Here is an 18159-nt window from a genome sequence, read left to right as displayed (position 1 = left end):
TTTCACATACAAGCCAAAAGTGCTTACTCTCCTTGAAAGTAATATCTAATGTTATTAAACCTTGGGGGATTTTTTTGGAAACACTAACTTTGCCACAGCTTCCTACTGCACCTGAGCATCTTTAATAATAAAAGCAAAAATAATCTGTTTAAAATCCATGGCGTGAATCCAAGCTACCTGAACGTCCCCACTTAACACTGATGTGGAACAAGGACAAAAATGCCATAATCACTCACTACACCCTTGCATTTTTTTGCAGTCTTTTTATTAAGCACATACTAATTATTTTCTAAATAAGTTTCATTTATAAATTCTCTTCATATAAGTAGCCCAGAATGTTGTTCATATAACTAGTCAAAATAAGCATATAAACCCAATATATAGTTCATAACCAGTCAAAATAAGCATATAAACCCAAATTTTAAAGATTTTTTTTTTTTTTAATGCTAGGTAAAACACTAAAAAGTTAATATTCATATTCAATGTTGGATTATTTGCTGGTAGTTTTTTGTGTTGGGTTGAGGTTTTTTGGTTTGCTGGGTTTTAGTTTTGGGGGTTTTTTTGGGGGTGGGGGTATCTATCTTTAACAGAATATTTTTTAAACACTTTGAATCCGCTTTTCCAGTTATTGTATAACTTATCTTTAGAAAGTAATCTTTGTTACACCACACCAACTTGTTCCAAAGAAGAGTAACTAGTGCAACACATCTATTTACCAAGGAGACCATGTGCTCCTAGGAAGTCTCTTCTTCAAAGAGGAAAAGTATTGATGAATAAGCAAGATTCTCACTGAAAACACACCTTTCCTCCCAAGCAATGCAAAACTCCCTGAACTACATGCTGTGCTAGAATGTATCCCCTGTCCCTTCCATGGTATTCTTATTAGGTATATCCTAACGAAATAGAATTCAAGATGACACAGACTAATCTAATATTCTACAATAATTTTAAAGGCCACTTAAATTGGCATTTTTTTATTATGTAAGACAGTATTTACACAAGAAGTGGGTTGTAAATTTCATACAAATACTGAAAATAAAAGCAGCCTTTTAACCTTAAACGAAACTTATGACTGCACACATTTACCTATTTCCTTATTTTTGAATTCCTACTGTGGTTTGCAAGGGGAGTATAGTGCATATTTTGAACAGAATGTTTACTTTATTAGTTGGAAAAAAGAGAATAGAGGGCTTTTGTTAGATACACAACTAAAACCCCTACAAAGCCTTCAGTTACAGTATGGTGCATTACTTTCATAGCAAAACAATTCATTTATGCATTATCCACATCAAAATGGAAATACAGTACAACAAAGGTTTCACTCAGTGTATATCCATGTCTTTCCACTCTCCAATGTGGATTAACACATGCCCAAGCCATAAAAGATGCCAAAGAACATTGAGTCTCTGTTACAAAACCTGAAGGAAAGCCAGGCTACCATGTTACCAAGTCCACCACACCTGTTGCATTAACAGCACAAAATGAAACTGTAACTACACAGTTACAAGAAACTGTGTCATCCTCACACTAAGCACAGACATTTCAAATGTATTTCAACACTGACTGTTCTAGTAATGGTTCATACCTTCCAAAACAATTGAGTATTTCAAAGTTATTTAGCAAATAATACTTTGTGGGTACAGAAATTATTATTCAATAAGTCTCTTTAAACTGGGAAAATGTGTACCCAGAAAGTGAAAGAATACACGATCAGCTGGTGTTACACAAACTCCAAGTAGCCTGAAGGATCTTTCAGTTATTATACAAACTTCAGACACATGTTATTTCAAACTGTAGTAGGAAGTCAAGATATGGTTTCTGAGTAGCATCTTGCAAACAGAAGCTTGGGTTACAAACAATTGCAGAGCTCTAGTAAGTGGTTTGGGGTTAAGGTTAAAAAAAAAAACACACCAAAGTATTTTCTCTTTCAGAAGGCACTTGTTACAGTGTCAAAAAGTCAACAATTTCTAGTGCATATTAATGCCCCAAAATGAAGAACAAGTGACAGAGCAAGACACTGAAATACTGCTTTTTGTGAACCTATTTATGAAACCAAGGAGGCTACCGAATCCATTCAACCTAGTTAGAGTAAGTAGTAATACATCATAGAATAAACTGTCTAAAATAAGACAGTCTTGCTAATATTATCTGTGTATACACACACACCATGCACTCACAGTAGATAAAAACCATGAGTTATTCAAATATTATGTGCAGCCTTCTAGGAAACAGAGACATTTTCTTATCTCTGAAGTTTTTCTTTGGCCCTTATTTGAACTTGACTTTCTGGCTGCATCCAACCAAAATATATCCACATGGACTATAATTAGCAATCCAATCCAATTAAAGATATTGGGGTCAACTTATAGGTTTCTGCCCCCCCAAAAAAACCACCAAAAACAAACAAACAACAAAAAACAAACAAACAAACAAAAAAACAGCCCTACAAACAGAATCTTCTTAAGTAGTACACTTCCTTCAAAAGTCAAAATAAGGTTCCTTCCCTATCTCATGTACAGTCTTTCAATATTCCTACGCAGAACAGCCAGAACTAGCCTATGGAGAAGCCGGCAGAAACAGGAGATCATGTTTAAAATGTTACTTGTCATAAGTTAAGTGACTGCTGAGTGTTTCTTCAGTACTGAAAAAAGTTGGCTGTGCAGGTAACAGGCACATCATAATTTTTGTAATAAAACTCTTAAACAGAGGTTAAGCGAATCAAGTCTGGGACATGTTTTCATAAAAATGATGAGATGATGTAGATATATTACAAGGAGCCAGTCAACTAACAACTACATTAAAGAAAAAAAGGAAACTAGAATAAAGGTCAAGAGAGATAAATTGTTTATGCTTTTCAGCCGCAAGAAAACAAGATTTCTTTTTTTCATGTTTTAAATAACGTATCATGGGAGAACGTGAAAGAAACAGTCCTGGCTATTTCATGCCTCTTGGATTCCCATCCAGAAGTAAACTAAGTGGTGCCCATACAGAGCAGCCCCACAGCCTATGAGCCCGGTACTGCTCGTTACATCACGATCATTTGCATTTAAACTACAATATATAGCACTGCGCTCTCGTTCCCGCGGGGCGCCGCGCTGACCTCCCGCCAGACAGACCCCGCGGCGCTCCCGCATCGTTCCGGCGGAGGGGGGGGTGGCGCACAGGCAGCCCCGGCGCGTCCCCGCACCTTCGGGAGGGGTGCGCGCAGGAGCGTGCGGCGCTCCCGCCCCGCGGCAGCACCTGCCGGGACCCCGCCCGGGCAGACCCTGCCGCAGACCCGGCCCGACACGGCCCGGCGGAGCCGCCGGTCGCCCGGGGCAGCCGGCTGCGCATCAACTTTCGCATGCGGGCCGCGGCCTCCATGATGGCCGGGGCGGGCGGGGGCGGGCGGGGGGCCGGTTTGTTTACTTGCAGCCGGAGCCGCCGGCGGCAGCAGCAGCAGCATCAGCATCATCATCATCAGCCCTTGTGCGAGGCGCTGCCACCGGCGGCCCGCCGGGCGCGGTGCTATTCTTAGCGCAGGGGCAGCGCGGGCACACGCGCGGCAACACACACGCACGCACACGCTCACGCACAGAAGTTCCCAACGGATAAATCCCGCGCTACTCCCGGCACCGGCACCCGCCGCACGGACGCGGAGCGGGGGCAGGCGGGGAGGGGCGGCAGCCACCGCCGCCGCCGCGTGGGAACGACCCCGCGCATCCCGCGCCCCCCGGGCGCGCACCCTGCCCCGGCCCCGCCACCACCCCCCCACCCCTCCCCGTTACATAACCGCTCCCGCCGGAACGCCCCTGCCCCGCCCTTCCCCACCCCGGCCCCGCGCCGCCGCCGGGCGACCCCCGCCCCTCCGCCCCGCTTCCCGCCCCGCCGCCGGCGCTAGGCCACGGGCGCCCCCGCCCCGCGCTCCCGCCGCCCCGGCCCGCCGCGCCGCCGCCCTGCATCCCCCAGCCCCGAGCGCCCCCGCCGCCGCCCGAGCGCCCCCACCGCCGCCCGGCCCCTCCCGCCCCGTACCTGCAGAGGCGGCGGCGCCGCGGGCGCTGCTGCGGAGCTCGAGGGCGGCGGCAGCTTCGGGGGGAGAAGGGGAGGGAGGGCGCCGCTGCCTCCTCCCCTGTCCCCCCGCCGGGCTCGGCGGTCCCTGACGGCCGGTGTCTCCGCGGAGGCGGGAGGAGGCGGCTCCGGCCCCAGGGCGCTGGCGGCGGCGGCGGCTACATGGAGCTGCGCGCCCCGCTACGCAGGGAGGCGCCCGGGCGGGCAGCGCGGCCGCAGCATCGATGCGCGGGGTCAGGAGGGCGGCGGCGGCGGCGGCTCCCCCCCGGCGCACTCACCCCGGAGCCGCCCGGGCCCCGCTCTCGGCTCCTCCCGCCGCCTCCGCCGGGCTCGTTATTGACTTTCAGGAAAACTCCCGACGTCACCGGCTCCCCCCGAGTGTCTCCCCCTCCGCGGCGGCGGCGGCGGCGGCGGCATCCCCGGCTCTCGCGAGAAGCGCGGCGGGCACGGGGGCCGCCAGACAGCGCGGGGGAGCCAGACAGAGGGGGCGGCTGAGGTGAGGGTGGGGGCGGCGGCAGGCAGCGAGGGAGGGAGGGAGGGAGGGAGGAGGGAGCGGCGGAGGGAGGAGGGAGGACGGGGAAGGCGAGGCAGCCCGCCCGCCCGGCGGGCAGGCAGGGGCGGGAGCCGAGCTGAGCCGAGCGGCGTGTCCCGTCCCGCCGCCGGGCCGCGAGTGGGAGCGGGAGGATGGATGGATGCAGGCAGGCAGCAAGGCAGCGGCGTCCGCCGGCACCGGGCGCTGCGACGCACCGCTCCTGGGTTTTTCCTTTCGGCATCGCGGCCCCTCGCCAGCCCCGTGTGCGTGTCCCGGGGTTTGTTCCCTTTGTTCTGCACTCTGCAGTTACACAGCCCCCCTCCATGAGCTTGCCCTGGTACCCGGAGTGGTCCACTGGGCTCTGCAGACTCCTCCAGGAACAGAACTACCAGTTACGCCGCGGGAAGCCGTAATTCATCCTTCGTTGAAGTGTTTAGTGGGTACACCAGCCTCAGTATTGCTAAATTGTCTGCAGGCTTCGCCTTATCCCAGCGGGTAAATAAACATCTAAAGAACTGTACACCACCGTTCATCCGCTCCCGACTGACATTTCCCGTGGCCGCAGGCACTGTCGGAGCCGAGCTGGTGTCAGCAGGGCCAGCAGTGTTGCAGAGTGCTGAGCACGGCGTTCTCCCGGCTCGGCAGCGGTGCCTGTGGGGCTGCGCAGGCCGGGAATCCCTGGCCTGCTGTGCCTCGCCACAGCCGTCGCCGAGCCTGGTCCTGCTGCCCTAACCGGTGTCGGAGGCTCGCAGGTTCGGTGCCCTCGGCGCTTTGTGTCACAGCTAAGCGGCTGTGTGTATGTGGGTATGTACAGGAGCTTAGTGCACAGAAATATGTCTTCTATCAGTCATGGTTTGAATAATACGCACAGATTAATTTGCTGTGTAAATGCGGCTATTATATATGCAGTTCACACTGACTTGTGTCAGAGGCTGTTACTGCAAAAGGCAAACATATTTTTAATTGCTTGAAATATAACTCTTTGCTCTGTTTCATCAGCGCAGAATTTTTTATAGAAATAGCCATTCTTTCATCAAAATTACATTTAAAAAATAAAACATGTTTCTTTAGCATGTACCCCATCTTTATTTTTAAAATTTTCCTTCCTTATATTGTTTGAAATATCAGACCTCCTGTTTCCTGTGCCACTACAGGGCTTCAAAGAGACTTTTTTGAGAATCTGAATAATCATATGAGTTGGCACAGGACTGGAAATTTGCCTTGGGGGGCAGTGAATCCTTTCCCTGCTGTGGCAAGCAACCACACCAATAATCCCATTCATAAATATGCTGAGTTTCCTCTTAGAACTACGAAGTTTGTTTGCCACACTTTTCTTACTACCAGGCTGCAGCCTAAGCTCTCTGTTTCCCTAATTCTGAAGAAAAGCAAAATTTATAATGTATTTGATTAATGCATCATTTTGAAAAAGAAGTTAAAAGGACCTTGCCAAGCATTACTTCCTTTCCCAGAATTTACCATTCAGTCTTCCTCTTTCTCAGAAACACTTTAGTAAAGTGAGTCTCTTATTAACTACCAATATTCACAGAGAGCCATGGTATCAATTATTTAAATATGTTTATTCCCTAATGTCTCCTTTGATCGTTGCTGGTATGCTGCTCCTGAAAAACTAAAGGCGTAGTACTTGGAACGTGCCTTCTGTCTGCTGCAATTCCTCCAAAGGGCTCAGAACCTGAGGCAGCATGAAATCTGCATGGGCAGTAGCTGATAGACTGCCAATCAACTCTTCAGGTGCCAAATGCTGAGTGTGAAATCCGGGCCCAGAGAAACTCCTGGTATTTGATATCAGTCAGGTCAGGAATTTGTGTTACATTCCTGCTATATGTTAATCCCTACCACTAACAGTTTCAAATTTCTTATTAAAAGATTACATTTGTATGGTTGGTCACCGTAGTTGATTTCTCCAAATTTTCAAAAACCACCTATAAATATTTTCTTTATGATGACAATAAGTCTGCTTACATTTAAAAATAGATAATTGGTGTAAATCAACCTGGAAAATCAGATCTAAACACACATTCACTTACATTTTAAGAGGAGAAAAAACCTTGGAGAGTGGTAAAAAAAAATATTAGAGTGGATAACATTTACCTATGAGGAGAGATAGTCTTTTATTTTGTTACAAATTGCTGAAAGTGAAACAGTGGGCTGAAATCTATCATACTGATGTGGAGATTATACTAGTATTTTTCAGCAATACCTGATTAGTACAATTTTGATCTGTCTATATAATATGGACAACTATTCATGGGCAAATAATTTTTTTACTCAGTATGACTTTGAAACAGATTCATTAGCATCTTACTTCTTGTAAATCAAATATCAATGCTCTTTTTGGAAATTCACAGTTTCTAGCTACTCCTAAGTTTTTGATCCTGCTCAGCTTTATATATTGGCCCTGGTGTGCTGAATCTAACCAAATACTTTTTGTAGGGATCATTAAATGCACTAAATAAATAAGTGCTCCTATGCAATATTTTTTTCTCTGTATAGCATATAATAATTTTTTTCCTTGCTATCATGCTCCAAGGCTTCAAAATGATTTCTTTTAAAGAGTTAATCACTGCAAATTGGGCAGAAATGACCCCTTGATTAATAACCAAATTGAGGCATACCTCTTTCAGAAATAAAATGGCTGTGATATACATACTGTGAACATAATGAGGTTGTAGGTTCTGCAGAAATGACATAATTTTCAGATTAATTACAATGTGACATGAATTTAATGAACATATTAACAGCATATGCTAATGAACAAAGTATTGCAGTTCACATGAGAAGAATAGGTCTGCATGTAAATTCAGGAGAAAAGGGGTATCTCTGACATTAATATGTTCCATATACAGTCATGAAACAAAACAAATAATACCCATTCATTGTCATCTATATGGGTTGATAAACTTTTATAACATCGCTTGTAATCATTTCAACAGAAACAAAAGCAAAAACCTGCAGATAATCTCTCTATAAATCCTATCCATTCTGAGGCAATAAAAGATGCACCTCTTTTTTCACTTAACATATTGTTAAGTGTTATCACTACCAAAGTGATATGATCTAAGATTACAGAGATATACATCCTGAAAACAAATCATTAAATAGGAGAGAAGATTCTGCTTGCAGAATCACCAGTTTTCTCTACCTCTATGGTTTACGTTGCCTTCTGTTTAATTCCATTCCTTGTTTCCCATCATCTAATAATTTTGCTTCCATGTAAGAATGCATTTTAAAAACAAACAAACAAACAAACAAACAAAAAGCAAACAAAAACAAATTAACAAAAAGCTCCTAAACATTGAAGTGTAGCATTTTAATTAAAAAAAAAAAAAGAAAATAAAAGGATGACAGTGGGTTAGATGACAATCTCTATTATTGTCTACCTTGCTCTTGTTTGAAAAGCACACACAAATATCAGTGGAAACTAACTGATAGGAGAGCACTGAAATTTGCTTTACATAAAATGATGCTTAAAATCCATACTATGTATTTTTTTATGGTGAAGTTAAGGTGTTGCCTGCAAAAGTTGTGGCTTATTTGTTACATATATGTATAACTCTTAAAAAACTGAAACACATCTAATTAGTTAGCTAAAGTTCAGCAACTACAAAGGGTGAGCCTGTCCAGCTTGCGTTGAGCTCTGACTCTGGGTTCTCTGTACTGCTGTAGGTACTCAGATGCTTCAGGACTTTAACCACTCACATCTGTATTGTAGTTCTCTCATGACAACTGGATTTCTCACAAAAAGAAACAGCTCATTGTAAAGCTGCAGAATTCAAATAAGATGTAGGAAAAACACGGGCAGGGGATGTTGCAATCCACTGGACACTAGGAGGAAACAGAACTTACCTGAGGTCAGTTGGATTTTAAAGTGTATATCTCTTTTTCCTTTCTGTTACATTCACTTCTAAGCAACTTTTCTGCTTTAATTTTTTTCTTCTTTTTCTTTACTCTCTTGGAGTGTCAGTTCATTTATTTTTGTAATTTCTGCCTCTGAGGCTGTCTCAGAGGGCAATATTCCATTGCATGTCCCCAGACGTGTGTGATTTATTTGGGTAAAAAAAAAAACAGAGAGTAATTTATTTATTTCTAATACATAAAGAGTTAAGAAAAAAACCTGGACTCTCGATCTGGCCTCTGCAGGCTGTTTTGCTACGTCACCAGTTCCGTGAAACTGCTTCAGCAGCAGTCCCAGTGGTTGGCTGGGCTGACCCTCGTTGCTGGCTGTCTCTTACACAAAATTGTCTGGATACAGAAAGTTCTCCTTTCCTCAGATGGTCCCAGTTCATCAGTGCTTACAAAAAGTAACCGCTGATGAACCCATATAGACATATATAGAGACTCATCCTATTCTTATTATTTTAAACCTGCAAGTGGTAGGCTATCGGTGAATACACAGTAAAGCAGGGTAGCAATAAAGAAATCATTCTGTCCACATATATTTGCCTGAGCAGCTCTATAATTATGCTGAACACAGCAGAGACTTTAGATAAAAGACTGTTTAAATATCAGTTGATTGCATTTATTTTACAGTGTGTTATTATTGCCTTATTATTTATCCTCCAAAGACCTAAGAAAGTGTTTTCCTTCTCCTTCTTTCCCATACGCCCACGCACTGGAGGTCTACAAACACTGCGAAAGGCACACACCCTACTGCAGTGACCTTAACCTGCTTTGAAACCAGATATGACAGTAAGGATGACAAACAACGGGAGGAAAGGATGGGAAGAGGGCAGTAAGATTACACAGTTGCACAGTTTAGCTATATGCTTAACTTGATGTATAGGCCTTCAGCTGAACTTGGAAATTTTTCCTCGGTGAGAAAATAGTTTCCATGGTGCACAGATTTATCTGAGGGAGGTCAATCTACTACAGAAGCAACCCGAAAAAAATTAAAATGCCAGCCTTTCCGCCTGAGCTTTTTTCTCCCTCTTCCTATCCTATTTTAATTTCATCAACACAGATAAAATATGTCTTTGAATAAAATTCTGCAATTACTAGAATACAGTGATTTCTCACACAGAACCTTACCTGTGTCCTGGTCTCACTTAATTGAAGTCAATGAGAAAATGCTGATTGAAGCAAGTTAGGAGGGTCAAGTCTATAATGCGTGAGCAAAACCAAGGAGTATAAAACTAAACAGAGAGAAGAACAGGATTTTAAACAAATGTCTTCTCTTTGGAGGTTTTGTGACTACGAACACTTTCCCCATGTGGTCCTTAGGGGCTCACAGCTTTAAGGCTGCCTGAAGAGTTAGGAAGAAACAACTCAGGAGAAAGCTGGCTGTTAAAGGAGGGAGAGGAAGCCATCTATTGCCAGGTTCAGTCCGGATCTTTGCCGTTATTTAGACTATTTCTCTGTCTTTAGCAAATAATCAAGTTATCAGTGGTACAGCGTACCTTCCACTTCTAGTGTGTTGCTTGGAACACCTTTGGGTGCCCCTTGCTACCATGCAGACTTCACAGTGTGATTTGCTGGACAGCTTCCTACTGTATCAACCATGTTGCTTGTAGCTGAGAGCCCTCCATCTTTTCAATCTGTAAGAGTAGCTGAAGTACAACTAAATAGTTTTAGTGTCAACAAAGAAAGTATTCCACTAGACTAGGCTGTTGGCTATTCTCATTCCCAAATGCTACCCTTGATCCATTACGCATCAGAATGTACCTGCACTTTCTGAAAACTAAGCTGTAACACGAAATCAAAGAATTAGCACAAAAGTTTAGAAAATGAAGACAGATTGGGGTTGCGATAACAAGGACCTCTGTAGATCTGATAAGTATGTTCTTGTTAATAATGAAAAAGAATGAGGTAGTAAAATATTAATGGAGCATTCATTAATAGTCTTCAGAAATGAAGGACAGATTGCCTTGAAGACTTCAGTTACTTTACACTACTTTGGTTGGTTTAACTGAATATAGGCCTGCTTTGTACAAGGCAAAGAAAACAAAGGATGATGCTGAATCTGTCCCTTCATACATGCCTGTGGAATTCATACAGGAATCTGGAAATAAGAGGAATGGCTACAGTAAGGATTTTCTGACAAATTTGTTAGCAATCTGTTTAGTAGAACTTCATGATAACAGAAATCTGATCAATTATCGACTACTTTATTTACCGTGAGCTAAAGGAAAAAAAATGTGCATTAGCAAAGAATGGCAAGTTGTGACTAAGTGCAAGAGACAAAAGTATTCATCCATCCTCTCCTAATGCCAAGATTTGAGCAGGGTGCTCCTGAGCAGATGGTTTAACAGACTAAAGCATTAGTTTGCTGATCCTCCGTGCTTGCTAATTAATTCTTCAGTTTACTAGGATTTAAGATGATTGTTAAAAACAAAGCTTCTCTTAAAATAAACTTTAGGTAAATGTTATAAAATGGTGGTTAAGATTATAATGTCTGCAACACAAATGTGGTGTACTTTCTAGAAAAGATGTTCATTATCTAAATGCCCTAAGAAAATTCCTTAATAATTCTGTTACCGAAATTTTCTTCTTAAAAGAATTTACTTTTGTTTTCCTAGCTAATTAATCATCTGACTTCTTGCTGACACTCTTGGATCAAGATTATGTCCTCAACTTTTTTGATAATGGCATATACTCAACCACGGAAGGATTTAATTTTTTTAACAAAATCGTCCCTCCCCCACCCCCATTGTTTTAAACCCATTATCATGTAAAATATGAAAATTGTAATATCTTCTTTGTGTTTTTTAAAGTCATTGTCATTCTAAACAGACAGGGTTTCATGTAGTGATTTATTTCAGGTTAACATTAAAATTATTAATTCTCATTAAATTTATTAAAATGCAGTGCTGTAGAGTAGTAGCTTGCTCTCTATTAGATTAGACAGTAGGCAAATAATTAATTTATTTTAGACTTCATTTTTATAGCAGTTTTATAAACCAGATGCCAATTTGGTAACAGGAGAACTCCACCCAATGGAAATCTAGGAAATTTTAGCACAGAAATGGAAAAAATTATCAAAGAAAAATATTACGATAAAATTGCATTTATAAACAAAGTAGAATGAAAACAAAATAGCACCAGGAAAGTAAGATCTCAACTTACTAAGGCTAAGGCATACATTTTGAAGCCCTATCTGTTGCTTTTAAAGGGGTGATCCATGCCAGTATTGGTGGACTTCAAAAATTGTGAGTGAACTCACAGGTCTCTCCAGTCAGTTTATGATGGCTTAAAAGAAGCTCCTCTTCTGGGGTCTTCCTTTGACAGAGGTGACGCTGTGAATCTCTGCATTTGATTTTCTTGTCCCATTTTGTTACATGTGTGCTTGCATGTGTTTTGTGATATTTTCCTTCAGGTGGGGCTTGGATTTACTGGTGAGAATTTAGATATTTATGTTATCTCTGTAACTCTTCCTTCTGTCAAAAACATTATTGGTTGTTTGTTATGTTAAAAACTCTTGGCAATTCTCCTTTCAGAATAGCAGATAAGAATTCTTATTACTATTGTAAAGAATTTATAACTTGCCTCGTTCTATAATCTCTCCATCTTGTAAACCAAGAAAAAGCTATTATTATAGATGATTCAAGGCTGAACTTTTTAGTAAGCTGTCAGTATGCTATCTTCATAGAACCAGTCTTCAGCTCTTCTCAAAAAGTAGTATTTTTATCCAGAATAACTGCAAGGAATTTTGAAATAGTTTTAATATATCCTTAACAGGGAATCTACACTGAGGCCACTGAGAATACAACATATTTGTTTATATGACATTTGTATTGAAATGAAAGTAACACAATAAGCTGCTCAGGGTGAATTAATGCTAGTAAAATTGTAGTATTAATTTCAATAATTTTAGATGGGTAGGTTATTACCACATCAATAATACCAGTTCTAGAATACTATGTCCAGCCAATGCTCACATTTTAAAAACTGCTGAGAAAATTAAAAATGCTTTAAACGTTATTGAAATTATGTTGAAACCTTATTTTATATTGAAAGATGATATTGAAAGAGTCTAATCTCTCTAAGAAAGGAAGAATTAATATTTTTTACCATGTAGAGTGTTTTTTTTCTTTGTAATGAATTACAGCAGAGTAATGAGAGTACTCTATGGGGTGCTTTATAATTCATTATACAAAGGCAAAGGCCTCTTGGAAGATCTGGTGAATGAAAACTGACAGCTGACAAACTAAAAATGTAAGTACATCTTTAGCAGTGAGGAATATTAAATTTTAAAATAATATTAAATTGGAACAATTTAAGTAATGAGTGCTAAATTCTCTGTTACTTTAGATCACAATTAAATATCCTTTTTCAGATCACCTGAAATTATAGACTTGCTAAAGAAATTAGGAAAATGCTGAGATTTGCATTAATTTAATAGTCCAGATTGATGATCACAGTAATCTGTTCTGGTCCTAAAACCTGAACTTGGGAACAATTTGGTTTTTTTCCTTTGAACAGCAGTATCATGATCTGGAGACAAATATTGGCTGTTAAGCATGGACAAGTACAAATAAAAAAAATAAGATGTCCATGAGTAGTGGAACCGAAGAAGTGTGATTCTTTACAGATTAATTCTGCCCTATTTCCCACATCGTTACACTGCTTGACACCAACTGCCTTGCAGATCCCTAAAATCTCACCTCTTCAAGAAAAGATTAAGTCCTTCCTATGTGCCCAAGACCACCTTGATTCCTCTAGTTAATATGTCAGACTTTGCTCTATGGAAAACACTAACAATAGAGAAATCTTGCACTCAGTAACCAGTTTTAGGGAGAATTTTAGTAGTTTATTCTCTCTGAGACTTTCCCCTCTCTTTGAAACTTTTTTGGAAGGTTTAACATGGATAAAAAGTTATTGGAAGAGAAAGGACAGGCAGGGAGGCAGATGGGCATAAAGATAGTGCAAGAATTTACTTAGTTACCAGGCTGAAAATGATCAGAGGAATTATCCTTATGTGTCTACTTGACTTACACAAATTTTAATGAAAACTTCAAGGGGCTGAGAATGCTTTGTTATGTATCAATTCTAGGAAAGATCATATTGTTCTACCCTTTGCTTTACACTAGTACAGGAGAGTACTGGAGTATTAAATGTCATTTTACAAACCGAATCCACTCTTCTCCAAATTGAACAAGACAGCTCGCTTTACTGCACACAGCAATGCTACACAACAGTTTGGGGAGAAGGGGGGGGAGAGCAGAAGAAGATTATATTTAGAACTCAGAGAATATTTAAGGAGTCAAAATCTGATTGCCAACCTTGTAACTTGATCTACAAATCTGAAATGCACATATGGTAGATATTTTTCTATTACATAGCATTTATTTCTGGAAGTATTTTCACTTTTGTCCCTTTTTGATCTGAAAAAAAAAAATTTTTGGCACGGTCTTAAATCGAAATTTCAAGTTAACATGAAACATTTAACTCCTTTTACTAGCCAATAGGGATGGCTATCAGTGGGTGCTCCAAATATAATATCTCCTTATGAATCATTGCTATGGAATTGTAATTATAGTAAAATCTTTTTACTTTTTAACACACAAAAAGGAAAGATATTGTGAACTGAAAAAGCACTCTGTACCATTTCTTTCATTGGGGTTATCTGTTTGTGAGTGACTTTTTAATCATAGCTAATTATAAATTATTCATCAGAAAGTTTAAAATCCTACAGAAATTGAAAAATATCTGTATATTTAAAGAACTGTATAGTACTGCTTTAGAATATTATGCTCATCTTAAAACAGAAGAATAAATACACTTAGTTCTGTTGAAACTTCATAGAATTGTTTTCATTTCTCATCACTATCCTTCATTTGTGCAAGTAAATTTTATACAAATGAGCCTACCACTCCCACAGCTTTTTATTTCCCACTTTCCAGTTGTGAACAAAGCTAGAAGACTTTCAAAATCATACTAAAGGCCTGAACTTAGTTCTGCATAGGGTAGAGGTGAAGATTCATAGTTTTTCCACTATCCTTTTTCTTACAAGCATTGCTATGTTTATTTCAAAAAGGCTGTAATTAAGAATTACTGTTATAACTCCTGAGCCTGGCTATAGGTTACAGATAATCATGAGAATAAGATAAAGAAGGATTTCAGATCTTCATTCTTCATTAAACTGCACATTTAGAAGTGTAAGTTAGTTACTAGTGTTACTAGTTAGAAGGCGAATTCCCTGAGGATTTCTATGTCCTTTGTTTCTTTCAGGATGAAGGAGAAAAAGCTGATATTAGAGAAGTGCCCTATCCTGACAATAAACCACTGTCTGTCTAGGTTAGAAGTGATAAACCTTTTATTCTTAATCCCTTTCAGAATTTCTCACTGTGTGTGAGATGCTTCACAAATGTTTAATAAATGTGTGCTCCAAAGTAATTCAAATCTTGCAGCAATTGAATGGAAATAAGTCACAAAACTGGGAATAATGATAAACAGTGTTTGTACAGGTCCACAGGAGAGAAGGCGGGTTTTCATAAGACTTAAATTTGAACTAAACTGGTCTTTAGATGAGCTTGTAAAAATTGTAAAGTTGATACAAATACATTTTCAGCTTGGAAACAGAATGGGACAGATAATTACTGGATTCAATTTTTAGAGCTTTTTGTCCTCGGAGGGGGTGAGGAAGCATTTATTTGTTTCTCCTCCCTGCTTTACTACATATTTTCACAATGTTTGTAGAAACATAATACCTTTGAGATTTCTATATCCCTGTCAAATTTGACCAGAATTGGGTAATGATTCAAAAATTATTAGGAAGAACTGGAAGATGAAGATACAGTGACAGCATAAGACAACTTTGTACCCTCATGAAATTGGGCTAAAACCTGAGAAATTTGTTGCCCTCAGGTTTAGAGAGTAGTAGAGCAGCACAGCTCTTCAGCATGCCACTTAATACTTGTAAATACCATTGTCTTCCCTGCATCTTGTTTCTCACAGTAAATGAAGTGTAAACATAACTTTCCCCAGCTTCAGCACACGGGACCACATGCAACATCTGGTAACAGTATTCTTAATTCCTTTGGAGTGGAGCAGCACGAGCTTTATGAGTAACATTCAACATCTTTTTATCTACTAGTGGAAATCTGTTTTATTTTATAAACAAGGAAGTTTATCATTACCTAAGAGATTTCTTCAGGAAACAACAAAAAGTAGATGTATATATAGCTGTTACTGCTGGCGCTAAAAACCTACAGATACAACACCTGATCTTTGCCTTCTAAATCTCAAATAATACTGATTTAAATCTTTACCTTACTACCCAAGAGACTGAATTGCATCATCTTAATATAATCTGTGCACAGTATTTCTCAGCCTTCAAACACAAAGTCCAAGTCTTTATTTAAAAAAATCAGCTGGGATAGGAGATTCACTGACATATTAAATGAATAAATCTGCAATAGGATTTCAACACTTCTCTGTGGTGATTTTGCAAATATTTTATTCCATATCTCCCTTTCACAGTTAAGTGGTTGATGAAGTTGCTGATTGCCAGACTTCCTTTTCTAAGTATTCCTGAAATGATGGGAAAGGCTGAAAAGAGACCAATTTTTTGGTGGGTACATCTCCTATCTCTGAGATACGCTCCTGAAGCTACAGAGGTCCCCAAAGAGGATAATAGAGTTTCATTTTGTTCACATTTTTGAACCTCAGAGTACTTTTTGAACCTCTATACATTTACCAAACTATGTTTCATTTGTGGTACTAATTCATAAGGATCTTCATAAAGATCATCGCCTTCTGCAGTGGAGAAGGTGATCTCACAAGGGCAGTAAAATTTTTTTGCAAGCGCTAAATTCAATGAGAAGAATGCTCTTAAAATTCAGTTTCAAACTCCTGTGCTTGCTTTAGGCATGCTTGCAAGAAGTCTTCAGCGTAGTCTTTATTAGTATCTTAATTAAATTCTATATTTAAGAAGCCTTTCTTTAAATAGATCATGTAAGTTTGTTTCACTGTTTTTTGAAAGTCTTGTAATTCTTGTTTTCTGTGTTTCCCATTATAATGAATGGTCTTTTAAAATTGCACTTTGGCGTGATTATGCTTACTCTGATACTGAACTCTTGTGTCTTCCAGGCCAGAAATGTCTTTCCAGTTTGTTAACTGCTCTTCTTGATGAAGTACCTTGAGAATTGCTTGTTGATTAAATTAATTCTTTCTTTATACAGTCTCTTGAATCAGGTGTCCAAAACAGTAATTAAACGAGAAAGACTTGAAAAGATATTATTTGTACTTTTTTTCTCCTGTAAAATGATTCTTTTTTGTGACAAGTCCATCACTGATTTGTGAGTTGTGTGGTTGTTTGTGTTTGTCTATTTGTTTGTTTGTTATTTTTCTTAAATTATAATTCTGGTAGAAGTATTTTCATATTACTTCATGATTTCAAATATTTCCTGACACTTTAATATTGACATACTGCATTGTCTTCAGTCGTCCTGATTTTCAGTGGTTTAAAAACTATGCATTCTCTGTGTGTGATCTCAATATAATGCAGAAAACAGTAAAAATTGAAGAAGGCATTGTAAATAAATTGCCTCTCAGAGGTTATGGTAGGAAGGCTTTAGTCATAAATTCTCCCTGAAATTTGAGGTAATGGAGTAGTATAGTACAAGTTTAATTTATACATTGTTATTCATTTTAATTATGTTAGTGGACAAGAAAATTCAAATTAAAGGTAGATTAAAAAGAATGCCATTTAGTTACCTATGAAAAAGACATAAATGGATCAGTAGAGCAAGTTTTTCTGAGCAACGTGACCTTTTTTTTTCTGAGCTGTGGTACAGAGAATGACATGGAAGTGCAGATGGACAGCTCAGTCAGTGTTAAAATTCAGTCCTTAGACTCTTCATTAAGGCTGCATGTGAGCTGGTTACATGTTTTATGTGTATTTCCATAAAGAGACCACCATAATTTACAGAAAATGTACATTATATACTGAGTAAGTTAGACAGTTTGTTCAAAACTTGAACTATTTTTTCACAGTATCAGCTCCTGCAGTTCAGAACTGTTATACAGGAGTGTACATGTAATCTCTGGTATCCCTAGCTTACGTTATGAGGCAGCTTTGGACAATAAATCTGAAAATAAAATAGTTCACTACACCATTCTTTCATATAAAAAACCAGTACTAAAAGGGAATGGAAAATAAGTGCAATGCCTCAATTTTCAGGACAAGTGCTCATGACATTTCTTCTATTACATTTCTTCTGACTAAGCCACTGCCAAGCTAAAAAATGTTGGAGCATGTATGTAAAAGAAGAGCAACAATGTTTATTAATAATGAGCATACTAATAGCTCAGGCCTCAGGAAGAACTTTAGATTATTCAGCTTGTCTGGCAAATCTCAGCAACTTTGTTTTCCAGGAATTCAATATCCATGAATTCCCAAATATTTTAAATTATGAGGATGATATTTTACATTTCTGAGGGTGCTTACCCTCAATTTGCTTTCTTTCTCATTTGTACTCTGTAGAATCTAAATGTGATCTAAATATATGTATATATTTAAACCGAAGTTCTCTGTTCCACTACTGATCCTATTAGTTTTGAGTTTAAATATTCAGACTTCAAATAAATATTTTTTCATCCATTGAAGATGTTGATTCAAAACA

At 39.8% G+C, this 18159-nt stretch overlaps 1 protein-coding gene across 1 annotated transcript in view; it reads right to left on the bottom strand.

The window, feature by feature from the left end:
- AKT3 (AKT serine/threonine kinase 3) overlaps positions 1-4394 on the bottom strand; it is a 158900-nt gene extending 154506 nt beyond the window's left edge. The window contains exon 1 of the mRNA XM_050315210.1: positions 4012-4394. The gene's annotated coding sequence lies outside the window, so the exon portion shown is untranslated. The remainder of the gene's footprint in view (positions 1-4011) is intronic.
- Between the last annotated feature and the right edge of the window lie 13765 nt (positions 4395-18159).

Source organism: Myiozetetes cayanensis, unplaced genomic scaffold (genome assembly GCF_022539395.1).
Source record: "Myiozetetes cayanensis isolate MyiCay16 unplaced genomic scaffold, myiCay2020 scf2-11, whole genome shotgun sequence".
NCBI lineage: Eukaryota > Metazoa > Chordata > Aves > Passeriformes > Tyrannidae > Myiozetetes > Myiozetetes cayanensis.
This window is presented reverse-complemented; position numbering and strand designations above follow the sequence as displayed.